The 25084-nt window shown below is 45.0% G+C and overlaps 1 protein-coding gene across 4 annotated transcripts in view; it reads left to right on the top strand.

The window, feature by feature from the left end:
- The window catches only part of ATCAY (ATCAY kinesin light chain interacting caytaxin), a 458353-nt gene that overhangs the window by 106426 nt on the left and 326843 nt on the right, over window positions 1-25084 (top strand). The window contains exon 1 of one of the 4 annotated variants that reach the window (XM_069649411.1): window positions 11413-11563. The exons of 2 other annotated variants lie outside the window; for them this stretch is intronic. The gene's annotated coding sequence lies outside the window, so the exon portion shown is untranslated. Of the gene's footprint in view, window positions 1-11412; window positions 11564-25084 lie in introns of those variants that run through there. One more of the 4 variants, XM_069649409.1, reaches the window with a different exon arrangement.

The raw sequence follows: 25084 nt of genomic DNA, 5'->3' as shown, positions 1-25084 counted from the left end.
CTTTCATTTGCGCTTTGGGTGAAAAGTAGTCAGATCACAAGTGGGATCAGTCGCTAAAATCAGCGCTGAGTCCCACTGTGTGATCCGTATTACAGATATTGCTTCTTTCATTTATTCTTTGTTTGGTGAAAAGTAGTAAGATCACGAGTGGGATCAGTCGCTAAATTCAGCGCTGAGTCCCACTCTGTGATCAATATTGCAAACAAGTAAGACCTTTGCTGTTTAAAAGACTCACCGTTAGGTGTGGGACCCGTCTCATGTATATGCGGTTGCGGTGTTCTGTGTCCAATGTTATAAGCAATCCTGGGTTAAGATCCCTCCGGGGATTCCTTTGCTCTGTTCATGAGGCTCGTGGGCTAAAGGACACTCGTCCTACACGGTGGACGCGGAGCGTCCTACTGTGGATGAATGTGCGAGGGCAAAAGGAGTCCCTCGTGGTACGGAGTACTTTCGTTTCACTCGCATTCGCGTTTTCACCGCTGTTTGATTCCTGTGTTCTTTTCCCCGTAATGATGGTGTTGCCATATGCTATAAGAAATGCCCATCTTTTTCACACCATTACCACAAGCCATTCTCAAAACCTTTTTTGCTTTATTTTTTTATTTGTATATTATTGCTTGTAGCGCAAACCTAAGTTAAGAGCAGCAACGTGCTTTACAACCAGAGGTTGCCAGGAATGAATTCCCAGTTGAAATGAAACCCTCCTCCATGGGCAAGTATGTCAGAGAGGGTTTCATTTCATTTGTGAGCGCCGCTTGCCATGCGAGCATAGCAAGGTGCGCTCAGTCACAAACAAAAGTAAACGTTGCCTGGCATGCCAAAATGTCAGGCAGCGCTTACCCACTTTGCACTCCAGAGTGCAAATGTGAAGGGGAAAAAGGCAGCGTACATGCTTATACATCACTTTTAACCTTTTACATTTGCACCCCGCAGTGCAAATGATGTTATTTGGCGCCAGGGAGCCACTTGGGATGCAGTGCAAACGTAACGGCTCCCCGCCGTCAAATTACGTTAATGAGCAAAATTAGCTCTACCATATTTAGAGGCATACAGACAACTGTCTAAAAAAAGCCTGAGGCTGGCTCTGGCGTGTGTGGAGCCTTTTTAATTACAGGAGCTAGGCCTGATTAGTGGAACCTTGGGAAATATAGTGTACAGCGCAGGAGAGAATATTAAGGATTAGGTTCAGTGTGCTTAAGTTGTGTGGACTAGAGGAAGGACTTGGAAGGAAAGGGGCAGTAGAGGCATGAAAGGCATCTGAATGCAGGGGAGGGATTAAGGTTTTAGGAAGTTAGTTTGGATTTAGAACCCGTTAATGTCTCTAAAGTGGTCTGCTCCAATTTACTTACCTAATTTCTTTTCCGAGTAATGGTATAGATCGATGGTTCGCCCTGCTTGTTGAGCAACCTTTATCAAGGCCAGACAGATTTGTGCTGGCCCAAAGTTAGGCTCCTAATGCTATCCTAACCACTATTGCACCTTGTACAAGTTTCAGGTAGGTTGATTGGCGGCCATGTGGGAAAGAAAAATGCCAACCAGCCAGCCTAGGCGTGTAATTGTTTATCCAAATGTAAGCAACATTTAAAGTTTATGAAAAAGGGCTAGTCAGGAAAAATAATTATAAATACGCTTTGTCTTAACCAGAATCATTGTGGTCTAGCTGGTACATAAATTAGAATATATGGGGCTCACCAGGTAATTGGGGACACAATTTTTCTGAGTTGATTTTCATTTATTCTCAGTATTGCCTGGACTTGTATCAGCACCTCATCTATACAGGGAGAATTCATGTGTCATAAATAGTTTATCTAAATCCCAAAGCTGGCAAGTGACCTAATGGTGAAGCTAATGAATAAAGCATTCTGGATTAATGCTGGTCATTCATTTAATTTGTTCAGCCCACCCTCTTCAAGGAATACTCTATGAGGGTCATTATGAGTGTCTTGGTATCCCACAGGTAATTCCGGCGGAATACCGGGAAACGGACCTACCCTTTCCGGTGCCTGATATCCCGGTATTACCGGGATATTCCAGGTGCCGGCAGTGCCGGGAAATCCCCATTCCATGGAGTCCTTTTGGACTCCATGGAAAGGATTGTCGGTATTTCAAGCACCCATAATTCTGGTGCTGGAAATACAAAGAGTTCTTTCTGGTGGGGGCCTTATTTACCTCCAAATCTTGGCTTTTTGGTTCCCAGTCCACCCCTGCGGCAATTTATAACGAAACAGTATTTAAGATGTTCACTTGTACCACCTGGCTAGCGCCCTGATAACTCATCCTCCCATTAGTCCTTGTCGGGAAACGTGATTGACTTTCAAGAATATCGCATTTTATAGTAATGCCCTGAAAAGTATGCAAATAAAAATCAAGCATTCTGTTGAACAATACCGTGATTGATGCTTATGGGGTGGAGGACAGTGTGAACTGGCACCTCTCTAATTATATCTCAGGAGGCATAGTGAGATAACACGATTTGCCCAAGATCATACACTTTAGATAAGTGGTGTAATTGCGATTTGAGACCAACCTACACATTGGGGCCCCTGCCCAGCGCACATCCTCCCAGCAGTTGTTTACGTTGGCACGTGACATGCCCAAATAAACACTTTTCTACAGAGATGACACAACGATGTATAGGAAAAAGGAAACCTCATGGCGGCTGTGCCCACATGTGATTTACTTGCAGTGTAAGCAGACCCCACAAATACCAGTCAGCCATACAACATATTACACGAAGACTTGCTAAATGACCTTTGACTGTTCCCCATAAATATAGCCATGACATCCTGTTATTACAGACCATTTAGAGCATTGCTGTCTTACAAGCCTGCCCTGTCCACTTGCAAACCATGACCGTATGTTAACATGCATGGCACATATTACTCTGTTATGTGGTGTTCTTTTGTTATGCACAGTGTCCATTTCGGCGCATGTCAAGGCCACTGCACACTTCACAAGCAACTCCAGCCATGTTTCAGCCTCACTGGGCATCCTCAGCGAGGTGTAGCTTATGCCTCTGGGCCCAGCAGTCTTGGGACCCACTTCTGGGCATAACCGTCCCACTAGGAGTCACAATCACAACACTGAAGAGTGAATACTGGCATTTGTCTGGACAACCTTCCAGACCATTGTTTTTCAGCCGGCCATGACATCACAGAAAAGGAAAGACCATATGCCAATCAGGCTTTGTCGTACCGCAACAGGGGCAGTCCAGCCTCAGCTATCAGGTCACAGCCCTTCGGCACGAGACCACAAACATCCCTGATATGTTTGAGCATCCCACACCAGTTTTGCTTATTTCACCCCAGGTGGGATGGTATGCCGAGCCATTGTTCTGGACCCTGCTGTGCCTAGAGACACAACCTACACCTCACTGACAATGTCTGGGGTAGCTAGTGGCCTCATGCAGAAGGGGTGTGACCTAGCAGTTCGTCTGGACTGGCCATTTTGGCATGGGATCAAGTCTGATTTGCATATGGTCTTTCCTCTTCTGCGATGACATTACAGGCTGGAAATCGAAGCTCTGCAGGAATGTCCCAAGCAATGCCAGAAGTTATGATTAATTCAAAATCTTCCATCAATCAAGGTTTAGCTTGGCTAATGTCACTTCCAGTAAGCCTATCAATATATTTTATTTGAGAATGTCCTCTTTAAAATATGATTCACTGTCAATACAAAGGAAACCTCCACGCACGCTTTTAGAATGTGAATAAACTGCAAAGGCTCGTCTCCCTTTTTAAAATGTTAATCCACTACAAGAGGGTTTATTTCCTCTTTAAAGTGGCCCAGGCTGCAAAACTCTGCGCCCCTTTAAAATGCAAATACCCTGCCAAGAATGCCCCCGCCCTTTTGCATGTGAATACATCGGGAAGAGGTCACCAGGACAACGGAAAAGAAGTGGCTGGGTTATTGTGATTTAAAATCAGGAGTTTTAAGTTTGAAGAAAAGTTTCTGGATGTATCAGGTTCCCCCAATCTGCACAAGATTCAGGCTTCTTTAAAGCACATGGTTTAAAGAGGGTATCTAGTGTTTCCATCGAAAAGTTTTCCAACGAAACCTTTTCCATCGAAACCTATCCATTGAAAATATATGCATCGAATGCATATATGTGGTGGGTAAAGGGTGGATTTTTAAGGATAAAAATGTGGGGTTGGGGGGAATACAAAAAAGGCATTCAATGCACATATTTTCGATGGTTAGGTTTTCGATGCACACACTTTCGTTGAAAAGTTTTAGATGGAAAGACCATAAACCTTTAAAGAGCCTTTACAACTCCAAAGGCTTTAAGCGCGGGATTGAAGAAAATGGCCCTTAGACTAGGAACCAACCATTAACATGTGCAGTGAGTAAGACCATCACCTATGGGTACACGCAGAGGTGTAGCCAGGCTTGTCTAACAAGTGGGGCCTGAAGCTAATGTAGTTGGGGCCACCAGTGACATTAACATCTATAAATGGCCACACAGCGCTGCAGAGTGGGCACTTACAGATTTTGTGTGGGCCTTGCCCGCTCAGGCCCTGCCCTGTCTATGCCTCTGGGTTCAAGTAGGTGATTGAAATGGAGGAAAGGGAGGCCTTCAAAACTTCAAAGCCTGGCTGCATAAGGGTGGAAAGAGGGAAGGTGGGGTCTGCATTGCATGAATGTGTGAAAGGAAGACCCAAAGCAGCTACGTCCAAAGAAAGAATGTTTAGGCATTAAAGACAATGCACAATAATGGCCACTTCCATGGGCGACAAGGTGCAGAAAAAGGGCGTCTGCTGGTAATTTGCTATAGTGGACTAAACAGATGGAAGAGCATTAAAAACTAGAGAGGAAAGAGAGAGTCCGGGAAGAGGAGGGGGAAAAGGACAGGGGTGGACATACTTGACAAAAGTTGTCGTGAGATCCGAGGTGGATATATTACGTTTTTCAGACAGAACAAAGCTTCATCCAAACAATGAATGTCGTGAAGGGTGTGAGCCCATGGTCTGAAGATTTGAGGAAAGTTTGGAGACATAGCTGCGACAAACCGCATCAGGTTACCCGACTTACCACAAAGCTATTCCAAGCACATGCACCCAACTCTTTATGGCCGCCAAACCCCACTTGAATTGCTTTGATGTGCCCCAAGAAACAAAAGACAAAACCGTATTTGAGCGGGAATTTGAAGGCGCAGCTAATTTATTCTGCAGGCGTTCACTTACAGGTGATCCGTACATGACAACACAGCTAAATCATTCTGCACTGAGCTTGGGTCCTAAGTCTAGACCCCATGCAAGGAATGTTGCACTCTGTAGGAAGAGTGTTCAGACAGAGGCCGACCCGTGCTGGTGCGCTGTCTTTAAACTTACCCTGGCTCCACCTACTCCCACTGTGACTGGGTACCCTAACCGCTCTTCTAGTTCCAGTCATCACTGGCCTACGTCTATTATTCACAGCACCATTTGCCCCTGCACCCTCAAATAGGGAAGAAGATAGCACTTTTGCCTCTAGGCTGGTGGGTGTCACCGCTAAGCATGGAGTCCACCCAGGGCCCCTGTTGGACGGTGCGGCCACCGACAGAATTCTAGCCTCAGAAAAATAGAGGGTGGTGTCACGTTAAAGAGCAAATGTGATGGCCGGTAGACAGGCAGGAATCGAAAGAAGTAAGGGCAGGTTTGAGAAAGAAAGGCAAAGGTACATTAAGGGAGGCCAAATAGGGAAGGAGAGGGAAGAGGGAGTGAATAGGTCTTGAGAATGAAGATTTGAATGGCTGAGATTCAAGAAAAGAGTTGTGTCCACCTGGCGTGGTGGGTGAGTTGGTTTTCATATTGATTGGAGCAAAAGAGACATACTTAATATCAAGGACGTCATTTCACCAAAATGCCTGGGGTAGCAGAAGTGACATCATACGACCCTTGACCTTTGATGACATCACAGGAACTGATGTCATTTGACCCCACGCCAAAGTGATTTCACGGGAAGCGATGGAACACGACCTTTCACCCCTTGACAAAACATGTACAAGTACAGTACGAAAAATATGGTTATGATATCACTATAGTGCAACATACATTTCATACAAGAATGAACTCCATAGCGTGTATAGGCCCACAATAGGCCCATATTACCAAATTACTGTGAATGCAAGCAGACGTCCATGGCCAAATGATAATGATGCGTTATTATATAGCACTTATGCTTAGGTGCTTTATACAGAACAAATATACGTACAATATCACCCAACCTGTGTTGGTACTCATTTATCGACCTCAAAAGGATGAAAGGCTGAGTTGAGGTGTTTAAGAACAGATTAAATAAGTGGCTCACCACCTGAAGTATGCCTGAAATAAACCTTTAATGAGTATAGAAATTATTCGAAAGAATTCCAGAAAGACAATTATTTGGTATTCCTATTCTTTCTTATTTAGGCTCACTGCTGAAAGTGTTAGACACATGGAACCCCTGTTCGTTTTTTGCCTTTTTTTTTAGAGGCCTGGTCAAAAAAGACAGCCTCTCCAGAAGCAAAGAGCCACATGTCACTGGCCACATCCCAGGAGCTTGCATTTAAAAATATACATATATATATATATTTTCTTTTTTTAGGGGTAGCAAGGGAGACCACAGGGGTAGCAGGGGTGACCTTAGGGGTTGTAGTTGCGACCCCTGGGTACCCCTAAATGACGTACCTGCTTAATATTTAGGGGATGATACAGGGAGACGTGAAAATAAAGAAAGTAAGCAAAGGGCAGTCTTTCTTTCTTTCTTTCTTTCTTTCTTTCTTTCTTTCTTTCTTTCTTTCTTTCTTTCTTTCTTTCTTTCTCCCTCTCTTTCTTCCTCTCTTTCTTTCTCTCTATCTTTCAGTAAATGTAATTGATTTTGTCACTTCGTAGCACCACAAGTAACGGGGTGGTAAAAGAGAAGGGGATATGACCTTCCCAGCCTTGTAACATTCAGGTCAGAAAAGGGCTAGTGGGAATTAAAAAGGAGTGTAGAAGCCCCCTTACCGAGAATGAACATGGGTCAAATACCCGGTTCTATGGAATTTCTTTCACTCATGAGGGCTTACAACCACGTTAGCTCACTGCACCCTTTTGCATATCAATCGGGCCCCCCACCCCACAAGGGCAGTCCCCCACCAAAATGCTAGGCAAATGTCATCTGAACAAGAGTATTATCAGCAACCCCAGACACATGTTTCGGCCTTGTTGGGCCTCCTCAGTAAGGTGAATCTGAGCCGTTCTAAGGCACAGTGAGCAAGTGGTCCACCTCTGGATTACCCTTAGTTACTTAGATTGAAACCCCAAGTTTTACTAAATTAAAAAGGAGTGTGGGAGCCCCTCTACTGAGAAAGAATATTGGTCTAATACCCTGCTGTATGGAATTTCTTCCATTAAGGAGGGTCTACAACCACATGTTAGCTCAATGCACCCTCCACAAAGGAGAAATTGCCATTTGCATATCAGTCTGGTCCCACCCACAAGGGCAGTCCAGCACCAAAATTCTAGGCAAGTCTCCTCTGGACCACCAGCAAGAGAGTGTTTTGGCTTTGTTGGGCCTATTCAGTGAGGTGAATCTGAGCCTCTCTAAGGCACAGTGAGCAAAGGGTCTACGTCTGGATTACCCTTAGTTACTTAGGGTGAATACGTGGTTGTAGACCCGCCTGAGTGGAAGAAATTCCATAGAACTGGGCATTTGAACCATGTTAGTTCTCAGTAGAGGGGCTCCCACACTCTTGTGAGATAAGTGCTAGAGGAAGAAGGGAGCACACTGGAACCCGCATACAGGAGTGGTAACGTTTCAGCAAGGTGACACAGCCGCGTAACATAGAAAAAGACAAGAAGAGCAATGATTAAGGACTCCTCCACAGCCAAGTAGCCAGGAAGAGAGGGTGCAGAGGAAAGCAAGTGGAGGGTTTGAGGTGGGGGGAAAGGGTAGCATGATCCATCCACATCTACATCCATCTATTTTTTGGCCAAGTGTTCCCGCGCAAACTCAATTGCAGGAGTATTGGAGATCCTGATGTATGTCCATTCCAATGAGGAGTTTATGCTCGTAGTCTATTAGCAGTGTCTCGACAATGTGTATCTTTTGCTTGGTGTGCCTCATCATTCATCTAGGGTATGATATGTATTGTTGAAAATAGAATTCAGCTTATTGTGACACAAGGTTCTAGAATGGAACTTATTCTACAAACCCTGGGGCGATCCTGGGGAGCTTGAATTATTTTTTCATCTTGATTATGGTATAAAAAAGGCCCATTCGAGTATTGGCTTGGGAAATGAAGGTGCTTCATGGTTTGATATAGAGAACATCATGCTCTCTTGTTCCACTTGTTAATTGATCAGTTTCTTGTGTGTCTCTGAAATGTAAGCTTTTGTAATTTTAGACAATGTTTATGTTTGCAATGTTCTTTGTATATGAATTGTAATTGGTGATCTAGGCTGTCAAAGAAAGGACTGACCCTGACATTGTAGAAAATGGCTCAAGTCTACTATCAAAGCCAAATGTCCTAACTTGAAATCATTCCGTTCATTCCCAGTCGTATTACTGATATGACCACAGCAATTACTTTCCCACCCTTTTATTAACATTGAATGCTAGTTATTTAAAGATAAGATTTAAATATGAAAACAGCAGCTAGCTGACACCTTCAGGTAGAAACAATTAGCATACTTAATCGTTTTTCACCAACACAGGTTTCATCGTGTGGGTATACTTGTTTGCCATGTTCTCTTGACATCCATTTTGCTCGGCCATTACTAAGAAAATTGATTCTCCGTGTACCTATTCGGTACACTTAGCACAGCACTATGTGTAGTGAGGCTTTAGTACTTGTAGGCCACTTTTTCCCTCCTCAAAAATTAGAATAAAACTGAAACTTCAAGTTCTTAGAGACTACCACAGACTTATTTTTTCCACCTGTATTTAATTCCCATGAACAGCCAAATTAAAGAATCGTCATAAAAGAGTGGGATTTGTTAAATCAATTTAAAGTCCTGAGGAAGCCGAGGCTGAGTGAATAAAATTATACCTACCTTCCACATATTAAAACAAGTGTTGGTGATAAAAGATGGACTACACCACTTGTTTCTACCTGTATTTGGCAGCCATCACATGTTGAAGCCTTCTCTATAACCAAACAGTCCGGGTCCAGGGCTTTTGCTGGTAGGGCAGCCCTGGTGGAAATCCTACCCTCATTTACATGTACCCATACTTCCTTCCAGCTCTCCCACCTATCGTACCTGGCTGTTTGTGTACGCGTGGGGCCCAGGAGAGTAAGTTGAAGGGCTTTGTCCTCTGTGTTTTCTCGGGATTGGTTTCAATATGCCCAGGCTCATTATGCCACTGTGGAAGGCTCAAAAGTCTGACCACTCCTGAGGCAAAGACAGCGTTTGTATCCTTAAGTACTTTGCCCAGAAGGACAAGCCTAGAGATAGGCCCATGATAAAATCCTTATGGGGACCGTGATATTAATTCGGATCCTCCCCTTTCATATCTCTCTGGGATCAACATGTCTACAAGTGGATTACATGATGGGTCCCTGGGTGCCTTCTACAGCAACTTCCTTCCTCTTCTCCTTTGCCTCAAGGGCCCAGCCCGTGTATACTTCAATTGGAACGATGCAGTTGCACTGACCCACAAGGTAAGACTATTTCATTTTTTTCCCTCACAAAGGTCTCTCAATATTATATATTGACCCCTTATCTCTGTGCCTCACAGCAGATTTAAGGTACCAGATTTTCTCTTTCTGCCCTGCATGACTGTCGAGTACACTTGCTTCATCTGGATTCCCAACTTTCTCCAAATGCTCTTTAATTTTCATGTGTCCGCATAGGATTCCCTGCTGCATGTAAAGTATAGCAGAGCTCTCAACTGTAGACAGTTACTCTAGTGGCTCATAGACTTTGTCCCTGCTACCTTTCCTCCTATAGCACTGTGCCCTTAGCATACAGCAGAGTTCCATCAAATATTAGGCCCGGCTGTCACAGATTCTTTACCTTATGCATGTACACTGCGCGTACACATAAGTGTGTATAGAATAACACAATACAAAGAAAACTGTGATGCATAGATTATAATGCAACATATTATTAAATTATGAATTGGAAAGCCAGAGACTTCCCATGGGGGCATGGTGAGGGTCTTTTCAGTGCGTTGGTATATTGATATGCACATGATTCTGCCACCTTTAACACAAAGGCCCCTTCCATTTGTTTTCTCTGTCCTTCGCACAGTTTACCGTTTTGTGGTCAGTAGTCGCAAGAACATATCCACAAATGGATTCAGGGTTCTGTGTGTTTAACTAAACATGTTTAAACATGCTTTTTAAACACAGATATTTTACTACTTTTTCACACAAAATATGGAAGAGACCCCTCTCCCTCCCTCCCACCGTTTCCCCGTCTCATATTGCCTCCGCCTAACATACCGTCTGCATTTTGCAAGAAAATGCGGTTGCAAAAGTGGAGTAAAAAAAAATCTGTGGTGAAAATTCATTAGTAAAAATACTGGATACAGTACAGGAAACAAAATCCCTGGCTATTTTCGGCGTAGCATATTTCTACATCACCTTGATAATTCTATAAATAATTATTTGAATTTCCTTGCCTACAGATTCATTTTTTTGACCCTGATGAAGGCATGACCAAAAATCTGGGCAGTTTATGCCTAAAAAAGAGCACATTCGGATTACCTCATGCTACCAGTTTCTCACATTCTAAAGGACCTCCTAAATAGCAACTGTCTCTGTGGCACTGGCAAAGGAAAGCTGCATACACAGGGGTAGCATATTTGTACATGTGTGTCTTTTTACACCGTTGACCTTTGCATTGTGCCCTATTGTTTGACTCGTGGTTTGTTATTGGGATATTGAAAGTATAATGCCTTATGTATGCGTTGTCATTTCCCCCCACAGGGCGCGGGGGTGGAAAAGAGAGCGCGAGGCCGAGTCTGTTTGTGGGTGGGTGTGTGTTTAGAGGCCTGCTTTACCCGTCCGATCAATGGCTATTTGATATTAACGTCTCAGCTCTATGTGTCTGTTTAGCCGGCTCTCCAGTCTCCGGCTTGAGTGCGCTTGTCCTGGCAGGCTCTCTTAACCTGTGACTGTCGCAGACCGCTGTGTATTTCCGTACAGCGTTCTCTCGTGCCCTGTGGAAGGCTGAGGGGTGGTGTGTTTACTCGCCTCTCCTGGCCTATGAATGCCTCGGCCCTGTGTGTGCGTCTGTTTGGTCGTTTCTCCGGTCCTATGGCGGGCCGGCCCTGCGCGTGCGTCTGTTCCAGTTACCTCTCCTGTCCTGTGAGTGGCCCAGCCCTGTGTGCGCGCAGGCTGCAGCCTCCTGTTCTGTGAGGCTGCTGTGGAAGGTGCCCGTGGGGAGGATGCAGGGCGCAGGCGCAGTGCTGCCTTAGCATCCATCTGTGATGGAAAAGGCTTAAACCATCCCCTAATAAGGAGCAGGGGTCGCAGACGTCAGAACTTGGTATCATACGAACAGCACAACATGGTGGGACGCGAGTAACACTCAAAGAGACGCCTTTCTTCGGAAGACAAAGCTGCCCACCCCTCCAGCATCCGCACCAGAAGCTCCTGGAGTCACACGTTAAGGTACATGTCAGATTAATATGCTGGTTACATGCCGGATGTTTGATTTAAACACAGACTGTACCGAATGTCACTGTCCCCGTGTTTAGAAGGCAAAATTCATGGCAGGTTGAGGGAGTGGGCGACTCTCTCGCACCATAGCTTTCCTTGTAGAGACAGGGTGTGATACTGGATACATTGCAAAATAATGGCACACCTGTCCGTTGCAAAGGAATGGATACACGCCAGTCATATAGCTCAGTGGGTTGAGTGCCGGCTGTATTAATCAAAGGGTAACGCAGCGCTCGTCTGTTAGAATTGTGATAGGGTGGATATAGCCTTTCATCCTTTGGATCAGCGGACTGTAAACATAAACATTAGCTTTTCAGATGTTTTGAACTACAACTCCTTTCAGCTCTAGGCAGCATAGTCAATAAGTCAAAAAAAAGTCGAGAGCCGCATGTTGCTGACCCCTGCTTTAGGTGTTCATACATTGCATATTTGTGATTTGGATCTTTAAGTGCCAAGAGGGAGGGTTTTGGTTGAGTCGTGAGCTATAGAAATTAACTGCATCATTATTATCCCCGGAGGCCCCTAGTTCAGGAGAAGGTCAGCAGAGCAGGGACACTTTATGTTGCCGTAGCCCCCAAGGGGGACACCCAACATACATACTGTGTCACTTGACCTTAGACAAACAAGTGGATGGTGCTCTCCCCAGACTAGTGACAGACGCATGTGGGACTTGGGGGGCGACCAGGCAGGTGACCTGCATTTCAAAGCTCCCATTCTTAATCAGACAGTGCAGTGTCCCTCATAGAAACACATACAGAATGTCACACTTCCTGTATGATGGGAACAAATCCCATTGAAGAAGCCAGAGCAATAAGGATACTGACTGACTTGCACAATTGATGAGGGCTGGCATCGCTGTGCTGTGCAGAGATGCGTCAAGGTGATTGGCTGGCCTGCATGTGGATACACTCGAGGCTAGTGCACCCCCAGCTCCTGCATAGCTATTGCTGTACAGCCACAGCAGGGGGGAAGTGGCCTGCTAGAGCCAGCAGGTGTCTGCTGATATCAGGTGAAGAAGAAGGTTACCTTTATAGTGACTCGGTTACTCATTGTCCCCAGTACTCTCCTAATCTCAACTAATTGGTCCCCACCACAAAATACAGAAAAAGCTGAACAATCTTATTCCATCATTTTACACCCCATATCCTGCTCCCTGTCAGGTGGCGCCACTCACAGCCAGCCGTACTAGTGACCTTTATGGCAACTTCATAACCTCTAGTCCACAGATCTCTGCTATTCTGAACCAGTGGGCACAACGACACTTTGAGGCAGGACCAGAAACACAAGTGGAAACGATGACGTGTAAAGGTCTAAGGCTTTCGCAAAAAGGTCCTTTACATCAGAAGCAACAGGTTTGCGTCTCTTCTGATTACACTCAAAGGGATTAAAGGCTGTGATGAAATGGCTGAGATTAAAAACTACAACCCTAGCACGATTGGTGCTTTCATCATCTAAGCCAGGGCTCTACAAACTTTGCCTGTCCTAATGTTTTGGACAACAGCTACCATCAGCCCTAGGCAACATCGTCAATAGTTTTGTATTCCAAATGATCAGGGGAGTCACAGGTCGCCGACCCTTGACCTAAGCTATCTGCCAAAAGAATGATCCTATAAATTACCTTTGACGTGTTCTTAAAAAAAGGAGTAAAACAAAGAGACGAATAGAACACACACGTGGGCTGTTCTAATGCGATACCCTAGAAATCACAGAATACAATTGGACCTAAGGAGAAGTGACCGAATTTGTTCCACCGAAAATGGTAGGTAAAGTGGTATACGTATAGTGCCTAATTGGTGGGGTGTGGGGTAAGGGTATAAGTTAGGGTAGGGAGGGGTGGGGCTGGGGTTGCGGGGAGGTCGCCCCCCGCATTATCCTTTTTTTTTTAGAAACAGTAAAAAGTTATTATTTTTTTTCGGTGAAATAAATTCGGTCACTTCTCCTTAGGTGAAATATTTTCGAATAAATTACGGACATCCGTCCTTATGTACTTAATTAAACAGAAACTCCATTAGGGCACTCGTTTTTAAACAGGAAGTGTGTTTTAAGCGGTTCAGGAAAATGTAGATTTGAAAAGATATGTAAGGTGTGGCACAGAGCACAGCTACCCTGCAGCGCTCAGTGCCCTCATGCCAAAGGACCGTCATGCCCCTGCACATGCACACTGGGACCTGTTGGCAGGAAAGCAAGCCGGATGGTGCATCTCCACCGGGCATTGTAACATCCGGCAAATGTAAGAAGAAACTTAAATATGGACTCCCCCTGTTGGACAGAACTGAGTTACACACGAATCTCCTTTGTTCGCCTACGTTCCCAGGTATCTTGATGTTTTTCCTCCATCTCCCTGGGAATGTGTATGAGGGGAGTTGCACTATTGCCTCTAATTAAATGGAACATTCTAACCAAACCACTGTGTTAGGTAGGAAGATGAGAGATGTTTCCGCTGCTGGCTGCCTGGCAGTCATGCAGCAACTGGCTCTATAGGACGCTTAATGTATACAACTCAAAGATTCATGTAACATGTGCAGTCAATGGTAATGGCAACAATAACTGCTCTGTCAAAGATGATGCTCAGTCATTTTTTCGAGAAAAAAAAATGTCGAAAGACAATTTTTTCGAAAAAATAATGTTGAAAAAAAAAAGTCGAATTCCTTTTCTTTAAATTATATATTTATTTTGGGGTCCGGGAATTAAAAAAAATGGCTAAAACAAAAAAAAAATTAAAAAAGGGTGTTTGGGGGGAACCCCCCATTCCGAATAAAAAACGTATAAAAAAAAAATGTGACTTTTTTTTTCGACTTTTTTTCAAAAAAATGACTATGAACCGTCAAAGATCCCATACACCGAAATGCCTTCGCATGCCACCTTATGTGAGTACATTGAGCATTACGTCCTCATGCACGACCCACGGTAACTGTACGCCACCCTGCCCCTTTCCAAGAACCCCAGGACCTTTTTATGCCCATTCTCTAGTGAACTCGAACATTCTCTTGGCTGGAAGCCATCCTATGCACTGGAGGTGTGGAGCAAGGCTTGCAGCGTGAACGGTTCCAAACCAGTGAACCTGTGAAAACAAGTGAGACACAACTCAAGCCTGCAACAAAGTGAGAGGTGAAGAGAATGGGAGGACTGCGAAGGCAAGTCAGGGGAAAACTAGGGAAAATAATGGTATTAGAGGGCCTGCTTATAGTCTATTCGATGGATTATGGAACAGTTATGGGCCATATAACTTTAACCATTCTATTTTGTAAATCTAGGGCCTGCATGGAAGCATCTAGAAACTGTTCTCTTTGCCAATTTGTAATGCCATAGCTGTTCTCCGTTCTTGCGTCACAGGTTATATTTTCTCTCAGCTCTCCTCTCATTTTAGTCCTCTCCACGTGACAGTAGCCTGAACTTGTCTTCTTTTTACACCCTGGTGTACAGGCAGCTCCTGTTGGTGCAGGCAGCTTCTGAAGCGGCACTGGCATTCTGAATAATTCAAGGTTAATATTTTCTGTGGAGGGTCCTTAGTATTTGCTTGAAATAGTCCAAGTGACAAGCAGAGCAACAGAGAACTAAGTTCAATACAGAGGGCAAGGGGTAGGTAGTCCGCCAAGAACATTTTTTTTAAATATGGGTTTGAAATGGAGTATTTGACAGCAACTGTTTTGAGAAACTAGGATACAAAGCCATACAATCTCGAACTGGTTGTGTAGGGTACACATGAACACATCCAATAGTTATCAGGTCACTGGCATTTCACAAGAGCATTTTAAGACATTTCCATGATGTCTGTGCTCACAATATATCCAATCATGGCCACTGTAAGAAACCTGAATGATGACACACCCAAATTATATGCCAGCATTCCCATTGTAAAATACATTCAACATGCTTCACACACAATATATGCCAGTATTCCTCCTCTAGAACAAGTTCAGGATGATGCGCCTACAATATATGTCACCATTTCCACTGTAAAACACTTTCAGGGTGATTCTCACAATATGTACCAGCATTGTCACTGTAAAGCATATAGCCAAGAAGGCGTCTCTCTACAGTATATGCCATCATGTCCTGATGAAACCCCTTAAATGTAGTTCCTGTGCCCAAGTATATGCCAGTATTGCCTACTGTAAATACTTTAATGTTGATTGGTACATGGGATATAAGTATGCCTTCCACAGTGAAATATATGAATTCATGGCATGCTTCTCTCCCTTCCCCACAAAACATACACAGACATAGATGTGTTCCACTCACCCACAAATATTAATTGGGTTATTCTCTCTCTCTCTCTCTCTCTCTCTCTCTCTCTCTCTCTCTCTCTCTCTCTCGCTCTCGCTCTCGCTCTCACCCACCCACACACACACACAAACACACAAACACACACGCACACATTTAGAAACATTGTCAAACATGAATACACACTTATTCTTAATCATACCCTTCATACGGCAATGGTGATTTTGTTGTCTTGATTCTCCTCTCAGGCATGGGCATCCATGGGCTTTAGTTAGGCTGGCAGTGGAAAGGAACACGTGTGGGGACTAGCCCGGGGAACAGAACTTGATTGCCAAGTAAGCAATAAGCTGGAGTTGCAGGCATTACTCGGGTCACTTTGTGCAGTCCTCCAGGCAGTAATGCATGATGAATTTGTGTAATGTATTAACACCTTGCCACTATGCTGGGGCAAGCAGGAGGCAGGAAGGCCACCTAGCAGAGCTCTAAGTGGGGCAGTTGCCCCCAGGGCATTTTTTAGAAAACTTGGTGCCCAGGGCGAAACACCAGAATGCGTCCCCGCGACTGGCACACGCCACTCCCAAACTACACCTATGTGTCGTGCAATGAAACCTCTCCTCAATATGAATAAATAATTGCTATATAAATGAAACTGGTTTCATTACATTTTAATGCAAGTACTTAACAGAAGAATTCTAATATGAAAACAGCTGTTGCTGTACAAGTAAATGGTCTTTCTGTCACCTGCTCTTAGGGAAGGCTTTGCCTGAAGGCAGTTTCAAACTGTCCATACTGGCACACTGCGGTGTGACGAGCCTACCCAGGTCTGAGGGCCCACTGGCCCGGTGTTGCAGGTGTTCTGTTCATACCACCTCACTTATATTTCGCAATTGGCAATACTAGACTAACCATATGAATTATTTTCTGATGGAAGGCTATCACTCCAAGATGGACAGTCTGGTACACTCTTATTCCACTCTCAAAATATCTCCATGAGAGTGGGAAAGGGGACAAATAGCACCAGTGAGGATTCCTGTATGCTTTGCAAATCACAGAACCTTTCAGGACTAGAACAGTGATCAGAGATCTCTATATTGGATAAGCACGTCTGTGATAAAAGGATTGCATGTGTGAATCTCTATATTCATATCGGATGCATGGCTTGGTGCTCACATCACTGTTCACAACACTCACCCCAACATTAAAATGTTTGTAACCATAAACCATACATACAACTTAAGTTTTTGCATGCGAATATAAAATGGCTACAACATCAGACACTCTTCTGCTTCTTGTTTCTGAAGAATTATAGATGAGGAAGGACTGGGTCTCAGTGTGAGCATGCCCAAACCCCAATACAGAAACATCTTTTGGGAATTATATCTATAGACAGGACAGGATACCGTAGAAGAGAGTCCCAGTAAAAGTAGCGTTTTAAGCAAAATCGGCTTCTAATGCATGTTACAGGGGCCAAATGTTCCTCAGCCACTGCCTCCTCCCTATTACGCAGGCCTCAGGGGTTATTTCTACAAAAACTAGCAGGCCCATGCTTTATCTAACAGAGCTGGCATTAGCATCTCTTATTAGTGCTGGCCTGCAGCTAGTGAAATTCATGGTGCAGCAGTGTAGAAAAGGCGTTTGGCCTAGTGGATGTACAATTTCAGGCAGCTTCTTTGATTGCTTCATGCGTTAAAGTGTGGGCACAGTATGACATGCTCGTCAGAGCCACTTACACAAAACGTTCCATTATGCTATTGTATGGATTTTGAACACATCAGACAAAAACAGGCATATGTGCTGTTACATACAGGAGCGCCACACAGACGCCATTAACCAACAGGGTGGTGGCTTATGCAGCGCACAAAACATCGCTCCACACATATCACTGCTTTGATTTGCCATGGACTACTGTCTACATGATGACACACAATGAACTCTACTTTCCTAATCAAGGTGCCAAGTGACATTGAGGTGCCATCTAGTGTGCGTGCTAGGCAGTGGCTGGCTTGTTTAGAAAATTAGAAGACCATTGATGCTGAACACATGCATTTAGTCCATGTCCCAAAGCAGCCACTAGCATACTTAAGCAAGAAAATGACTGTTAACCTTCCCAGGGATGCGCCATATGTAACTAAGAAGTAATATACAAAAAAACGTTTTGTTGTTTCAAATAAAGAGACATGAAAATAAAGAAAATAGTTTTCAACTTTTTCTGTGTGGCACTTTAATTCTCTTTGAAGAATGCATAGGTTTGGTTTGGTCAGCTAGCTGATACTTGTGCTGACCTGGTGAGTAAAAATGCCCCACGTTCAGTTCTTAACACTGAAATGTTAAGCACATACTATGTAAAAACATTGGCTTGTGAAATTAATTTTGAATTGGCCCACTTGAAAGGTTGTCAACACAAAGAATAAGGGGCACGGCGTGTGCGACTCCAGAGCATCTCACACGCTCCGTTTCGAATATGCATTCCTTTGTTTGCATATTCCAACGCATCACAGTCATCCAAAAGTCGGCAGAGGGCAGCTAGCCGCACACTCCTCCATGGTAGCTTCAAAGCACAGACACATGTGGGACTTTGGGGGCATCTCCCCGCGTCAGATTGAGAGCTACATAATTTTGCTGGTCTGACCGATGGGTTGAGGGCTTCAGAGTGTGAGGACCCCTGGGTAACATCTTTAGTGGCAAATCCTCACCTTTCTTTCTGAGGGTGGGGCCCTCTTCCTTTGAGGATTGTGGACTCTTCCTTCTCATTCTGGTTCTGGATTCTCCTCGCTTTCAATGGTGGTGTGGCCTAAATGAACACCCACCTCTGTACTATGGGTTCACACAAAAGCGTGGGCGATGGCACTCTAGCTTTGCCTCTTTATTTTCTTTTACAGATCCTTGCTTTCTCATAGTCTATCCTAGTCAGCCATTTGATCCAGTTTCAACTCTTTATTTCCTTGTTTCACTCGTCGTATTTTTTATAATTGTTTCTTATTTTCTTCTCTTCATCCTTATTATTTTTTTTTAAATTATTCCTTGTTGTCGGGTTTCTTCAGTTCCTTCATCACTCCTTGTGCTGTGCACTTTTATATCACCAGGTAAATGACATTCAGATCGTTTAGCTGCCTGGAACCAGTTTGCCAACGTTTACCTAACATTTGTGGGGGTTAAATCAGCCAGTGGAATTTTCTATTACTATCCTCTATTATAATGCTGTCAATTTTAAGTCTGTCGAGGACGCAGGGGGTTGTCACCCTAGACAAGGAGGAATGAAAAGTCATGTTTGCTAAACAGCCCCTTTTCCCAAATACAATGCCTGCACACATTAAGCCATATTATGTAAACATGTAGGATCCATGTGAACAACTGGCTGAGACTCAAGCACACGATGCCAAATTCCGTACTTAACGTACTCATTGATAGTAATGCATATAACAATAACAATGGCAGACATGCCAAGTCTCCCGCAACTCGCGGGAGTCTCCAGAAACTCCAGGAGTCACCAGCAGAGGGAGTCAAACTCCTGCACTCGCTCCCGCCTAAAATAATTAAACCCCCCCAATGCAATCCTATGGGGACATTCCTTTCTCCCGCTTTCTGGAGTAAAATCTCCCTCCCACCTATTTGAGAAACCTGGCATGTCTGCAATGGCACGTTTATAAACAAATGACTACTAATACAGCAATGCAAGGTTCGAGCCTTGGCAACGTAAGAAGCACCCAGTTGTCTTTGTGGTGCCAACTTCAGCATTTCCTGGAATGGGATAGTTCTCATAACCCCATAGATCACAGACATTATAATCATGCGATGATGACAAAGTAGGCCTGCTCCTGAGATGCAGGAAAGGGCTCAGTGCTGACTGAAAGGACAGGTGGCATTCCCAGATCAGATAGATGGTCATTCCTGTAGTCCAGCTGGGTGGCAACCAAAGAACCCTCAAAGACCGCACCATCAACTGAGGAAAAGCATACATCCAGCTGATAGAGGCAAAAAGAAAGGAGGGAATTCAGCACCAGGCTCTCCTGGCAAATCCGGCTCCCTCTGTATTCCTGGGCTCGGCAGTTTATTATGGACACATGTCAAAACATGAAAGATAAATGAGCCTCTAGCATACGTATCTACCTCTGACTGGTATGCTAGGATTTGTTTGTAAAGCACAGCGCATGCTTCAAGCAGAACTGCAGGTGTGGTGGCTGCAATGGCTCAGACGATGCCATGCCTTCAGCTAGTCAACCAAAAAGGAGAGGCTTCTCTATGGTTCTGATTGGGTCTGCTCATTTATTCCACGGTGCAGGGTCGTGAAAGGCGTGCTCTGCTATACGCATGGCATAGAAATTGTAGATGTTTTCGAGTGGCAGCCACTCAGTGCCTCGATGCCCAAGGGCTGTTTGTACGCTATACAAATGTAAAAATAAAAAATAAAAATAGAGTGGAGTTCTTACTATAGGGAGGATGTATTGTAGCTTTCACGCAGCGGCTGAGGCCGGACGTGGCATTTAAAGGCCCGCCAGCCTGAGATTTGTATGCCGGGATAAAGCGAGGGCCTCAGCTCAGGCTGCGGGACGTTAAATGCCATGTCCGCCCCCCCCCCCGCTGGGGCGTGAAAGCTTTTCGTACCCTGGAATTTCCCAGGGGGCAGATCGTTTTCAATGTTTTCCCTTCCGACAGGAGATGTGCTCAGCGTGAGAACAACCCTCGTCGCAATGAAAAAAACATTCCCAAAATGGCCACCGTTATTAAAATAGAAAAGGGACTAGGTCCCTTTTCACAAGACGGCAGCCATGGAAAACAGGTTCCAAAATGGCCACCGTCATCTGAAAAAGGGCCTAGTCACTTTTCTATTTTTATTGCAGCAGCAATTATTGTTGACTTTTTTTTTCACTGCGGGCGGTGAATGCACAGTCACGCCTGGGAAAGGCAGATTGTGATTGGTCAATCTCTAATAGAGAAGTTTGTTACCTGCCAAACTGCTGAGTTCTGCAATCTCTGAGGTATTTCAACAACAACTAGGGACTGGCCAAGTAGATTGCATTTGAATAATCCAGGACTCGTGGATTAATTGTTTGAGTTCTGTGAGCTTTCTCCAGAAAAGAAAAACTATTTTTGATCATTCAAAGGTTAAGGAACTCTCCTTTAACCACTTGATTGTTTTTTGGCTTCACTGAGAGCACCTGGTCAATCGCCACACCCAGGCATTTTACTAAATTTATGGGAGTGGTGTTAAGCCCTAAAATATAAGGTCAAAAAGAGCTAATATCTATTTTGGAAGGATCCGTAATAAGGATTTCTTTTTTACGGTTGTGTTTAGTTTAGGAAATTAAACCCCCATCCTGTTGTCTAGGCCAATGAAGTAATTTTTGGAATATTCCATCAGATTACCGGTCCAATAGCACAGCGAGTAGAGTGCTTGCTTTGACAGCTGTGGAGAGCCTGCTGACACAGGTTCGAATCCTGGCAGGGCCAAACTCAGCCACATGGATCTTAGGATAAAGGGGCAAAGAAACCCTTTGCTTGTGGTCACTTATTGAGGATTTGATTGAAGCATAGGACCGATTCTCCAAAACCCAGTTTTCTCAATTTAGAAATCAAAATAGGGTGGCTTCCAGTTTTATAGGGACAGCAAGGTCCAACAGCACCAGGGTTCCCACCCCCTTGTCTCTTATCAGTGTTAGCTCCCCTAGATTCTATTTGCCCGCCCTGCAGTAAGCTGGCTTGCATGCACCAGTTCTCGCCCACCAAGGACTGCAATTGTGCCATTGCTGCTCGATCCAGCAGCTTGTCTATGTATGGAAGTTTAGATATACCACAATAATTGTTGGGGTCGTCAGGATCGAGGGATGGCTTTTGGAGTAGTGATATGATATGGCATTTTTTACGTGCCTATACACAAGTGTTTCAAGGCGCGACGAGGCAAGGGAGGGGGAACAGAGGAAAGACAGACAACGATCGTACTAGGCCAGGTGTCATTCAGATCGCGCAGGGGAAGGGGGAAGGGGAAAAGTGCGGAGGGGCCAGTGCAGTACATGGGATAATAAGATAAATAAACAAAGCAAAAGTACGGCCAGCAGGTGGCAAGTGGGTAAGCACTTTTCTTTTTAGTTCAAGTACTGGTACAAAGCCCAGGCATAATGAGAGGCATTGATGACATTAATGGAAATTGTATACAATTTGAAGGTGCTGTGTCAGCAATGTCAATATGGGCTGGCATGGGCTGAAGTGGATGAAAACATCATGCTAGAAGCAATGAGGGGAGATCGTTTGCATACGAAAGTGGCTGGAATCCGTGTAAGAGGATTGATGATTAGCCTCTGGAGCCTGGCGGAATCCTCATTTGCTACATCAAGGCTGTTCTCTTGTTCCTCAACGTGGCACACATTGTGCGTAGGCGCTATATAAACAAACTATCATATCATATCATAGGTGTGCGGTATTGTTATGGTCAGTGAGCGCGCCTCGCTAGCTAGGTCTCATAGTGCCATCGGTTGTCATTGGGTTTGCAAAACCACATATCAAATGAAACCATGTCCTCTGCTTGATCGTTCTATGACATGTAAAAGACTTATTTTTTAATAAATATAATGGCCTTATATGAAGTGATATCCCTACGGCTCCTATATCTCCCTCTACATATAAGAATGTTAATACTTCTCTGCCTTTATTCTTGTACATTAGATCTAACTGTACCGCCTCCCCTTACCCCAACTCTATATTTCAGCTGCCTGCAGGTGAACGTTTGGAAAAGGTCCCCATTGTAAAAGAATTAATAATCTTAAATAACCGTTTTCCCGTCGAGTCGCCCCCTTGCGGAGTGGGGAGGTATGCTGAACATTTGTTTTCATGTATTTAGCCACCTCGTAACAATGAGGGAAGAAGCTGGACTGGACACACCTCTATATGCTAAGGTGATGGAACTGCTTTTCGTGGGGCCGGCGCGGATGGGATCCATCAGGTGATAGCTGTCCAGGCAGCCGGACATTCAGATATTTCTGTAGAGTAGCAGATTCCAGATATGATATGATATGGCATTAATAACGCGCCTATACACAAGTGTTTCGAGGCGCGACGAGGCGAGGGGGGGGAACAGAGGGAAGACAGAGACAACGATCCTACTAGGCCAGGTGTCATTCAGATCGCGCAAGGGCATGGGAACAGGGAAGGGGAAAAGTGCGTAGGGGGGGAGGAGTAGGGGACAGTGCAGTACATGGGATGGGACAGTACATGGTGCGTAGTCCAGGTTGGAGGACATCCTAAAGGCAAGAATTCCTCGCCTTTTTAGGAGGGTAGTCAGAAGGAATAAAATAGATGCTTATGTATGTGAGACTTTTCCCGGTGTCCTTTTTGAGTGTGCTCTTTAAACGCTTTTCTGTGCCAGGGCGATGTCCTTAAACTGGAATCATTCTTTCGTTGGAAGTGAGTGGGGGGGGGTGCGGGGGCCGGGAAGGGGTTGTCCAGGTCTGGAGGGATGTGATGCAAAAGGGAGGCATGCTGCTGCATTTGGCAGCGTGTGTACCTGTACCTCCACTGTACCTGGTGATTTTACTTTCATTGTCATTATTGCAGTAGTTGGGTGTGTCTGATCCAAAAGGTCGGATGATCCAGTTTTTTTGGGGACGGAAGGTGTTTTATAAGGTATTGCCTCAAAATAGCAACAAAAAATGCTGAATGTGCGTATAATAAGTATTCGGAAGTAGAAAAAATGTTGAATACGATTACATCGAAGAAATGGAGTGGGGGGTGTCCCCTGCTCCGCTTGTTACGTATAATCATAGCAGGGATTGCAGGGGTGTCCCCCGCACTGACAAGGGGGGAAACAGGGGCCTTGCACATAGATGTGCTATCTACATGAGCTCTGCGCGCCCTGCGCGGCCCCATTACCGCATTCGGAATTTCCATTTGGGACATTATGGGCTGCGCAGTGATCACATAGATCCATTTTAGACTGTGGATGCAAAGTCAGAAGAAGTTATTGTATTAGTTTGTAGTTTAAATTCGTGATGGTTGCATATGATTATACCCCGACTTTCCACCTTGGCTTTGGCAAAGGTCCCATTATGGGCACCTCGGTGTCTGGGTGGTGTAGGTTGTTGAAGCAACCATTTCATGAGCATGCAATTCTATCTTGACAACTTTGTCCCAGATTTTGAAATCAAGTGTTCCATTTTTGTCAGGGCTCTGTTTAGAGGGCCCAGTTTGCCTTTGGATTGTTGGAGAGGCCCATGAATGTTTATCTACATTGGAATTCTATAAAGTGTGTAGTAAGGCAAGGACGCTCGTTGGGGGTTGAGAAAGGTTTATTTGACAGTATTAACCCTGGACCCAGCAGGACTCATCCAGCAGCCAATATCAACTGCCTCCCCACTAGAATCTGGAACACTGACCACAAGTAAACAGCACCCGCTGCACCTGGAATTCCAAGGTAAGGATTCCAGATACACTACACTTTTGAATTCTAACACACAACATAAGCACACACACACAGGGGCATGGCCCCAATGCGCACACCAGATACACACACTACGCATCCCCCCACGCATACACTCATGCACACATGAACTAGGAGGAAGTTTAATTTACAGTACCATCCAACACGTAGTCCTTGAACTTGGCAAGCATCCTCCTACTCCGCACAGGATAGCTACTACCACCAATTGACCCTTCACCACTGCACAGGCAACATCACCACAACCGGGCCATCGCCCCTCACTGACTTAGTAAGTCTCTTGCTGACCCCATCCCCCCTCACAGGCTCAGTCAGTCTCTTGCTGACCCCATCACCACACCTCTCACCCCCACACACAAACAGGTCTGGAATATTCTCCTTACCAGCCATGTGTCACGGGCTCCCCACACACCCCTTCTCAACCACAATGGCCCACCTCATACTTCACCTGGACCCGTTGTCCAACTTCACATATCCTTGCCGCACCTTCACAACCCGGTGGGGGTCCATATATACACTGGCACCCTTGGGCACATGTCGGGGACTCTTTATTTGCACACGGTCGCCCACCGACACAGACAAAGGCTTCCTACCACCAAAATGCTGCCTGACCTTCTCCTGCCTCTGGCGGACCCGCTCTAGCACCTCTTGCATATCCACACCAGAATGTGCACCACCACCCAGAGCAGGCACCCTCAGTTTAGTACCAGGTTTCCTGCCCCGCATCAGCTCGAACGGCAAACACCCCGTAACCAAGGAAGGCGTGCACCTGTAAGCCTTGAGAGCCACTGACAGAACACTCCTCCAACACAGACCATTAGCCA

The sequence above is a fragment of the Ambystoma mexicanum genome, chromosome 1p (genome assembly GCF_040938575.1).
Source record: "Ambystoma mexicanum isolate Mex_15411 chromosome 1p, UKY_AmexF1_1, whole genome shotgun sequence".
Classification (NCBI taxonomy): domain Eukaryota; kingdom Metazoa; phylum Chordata; class Amphibia; order Caudata; family Ambystomatidae; genus Ambystoma; species Ambystoma mexicanum.
This window is presented reverse-complemented; position numbering and strand designations above follow the sequence as displayed.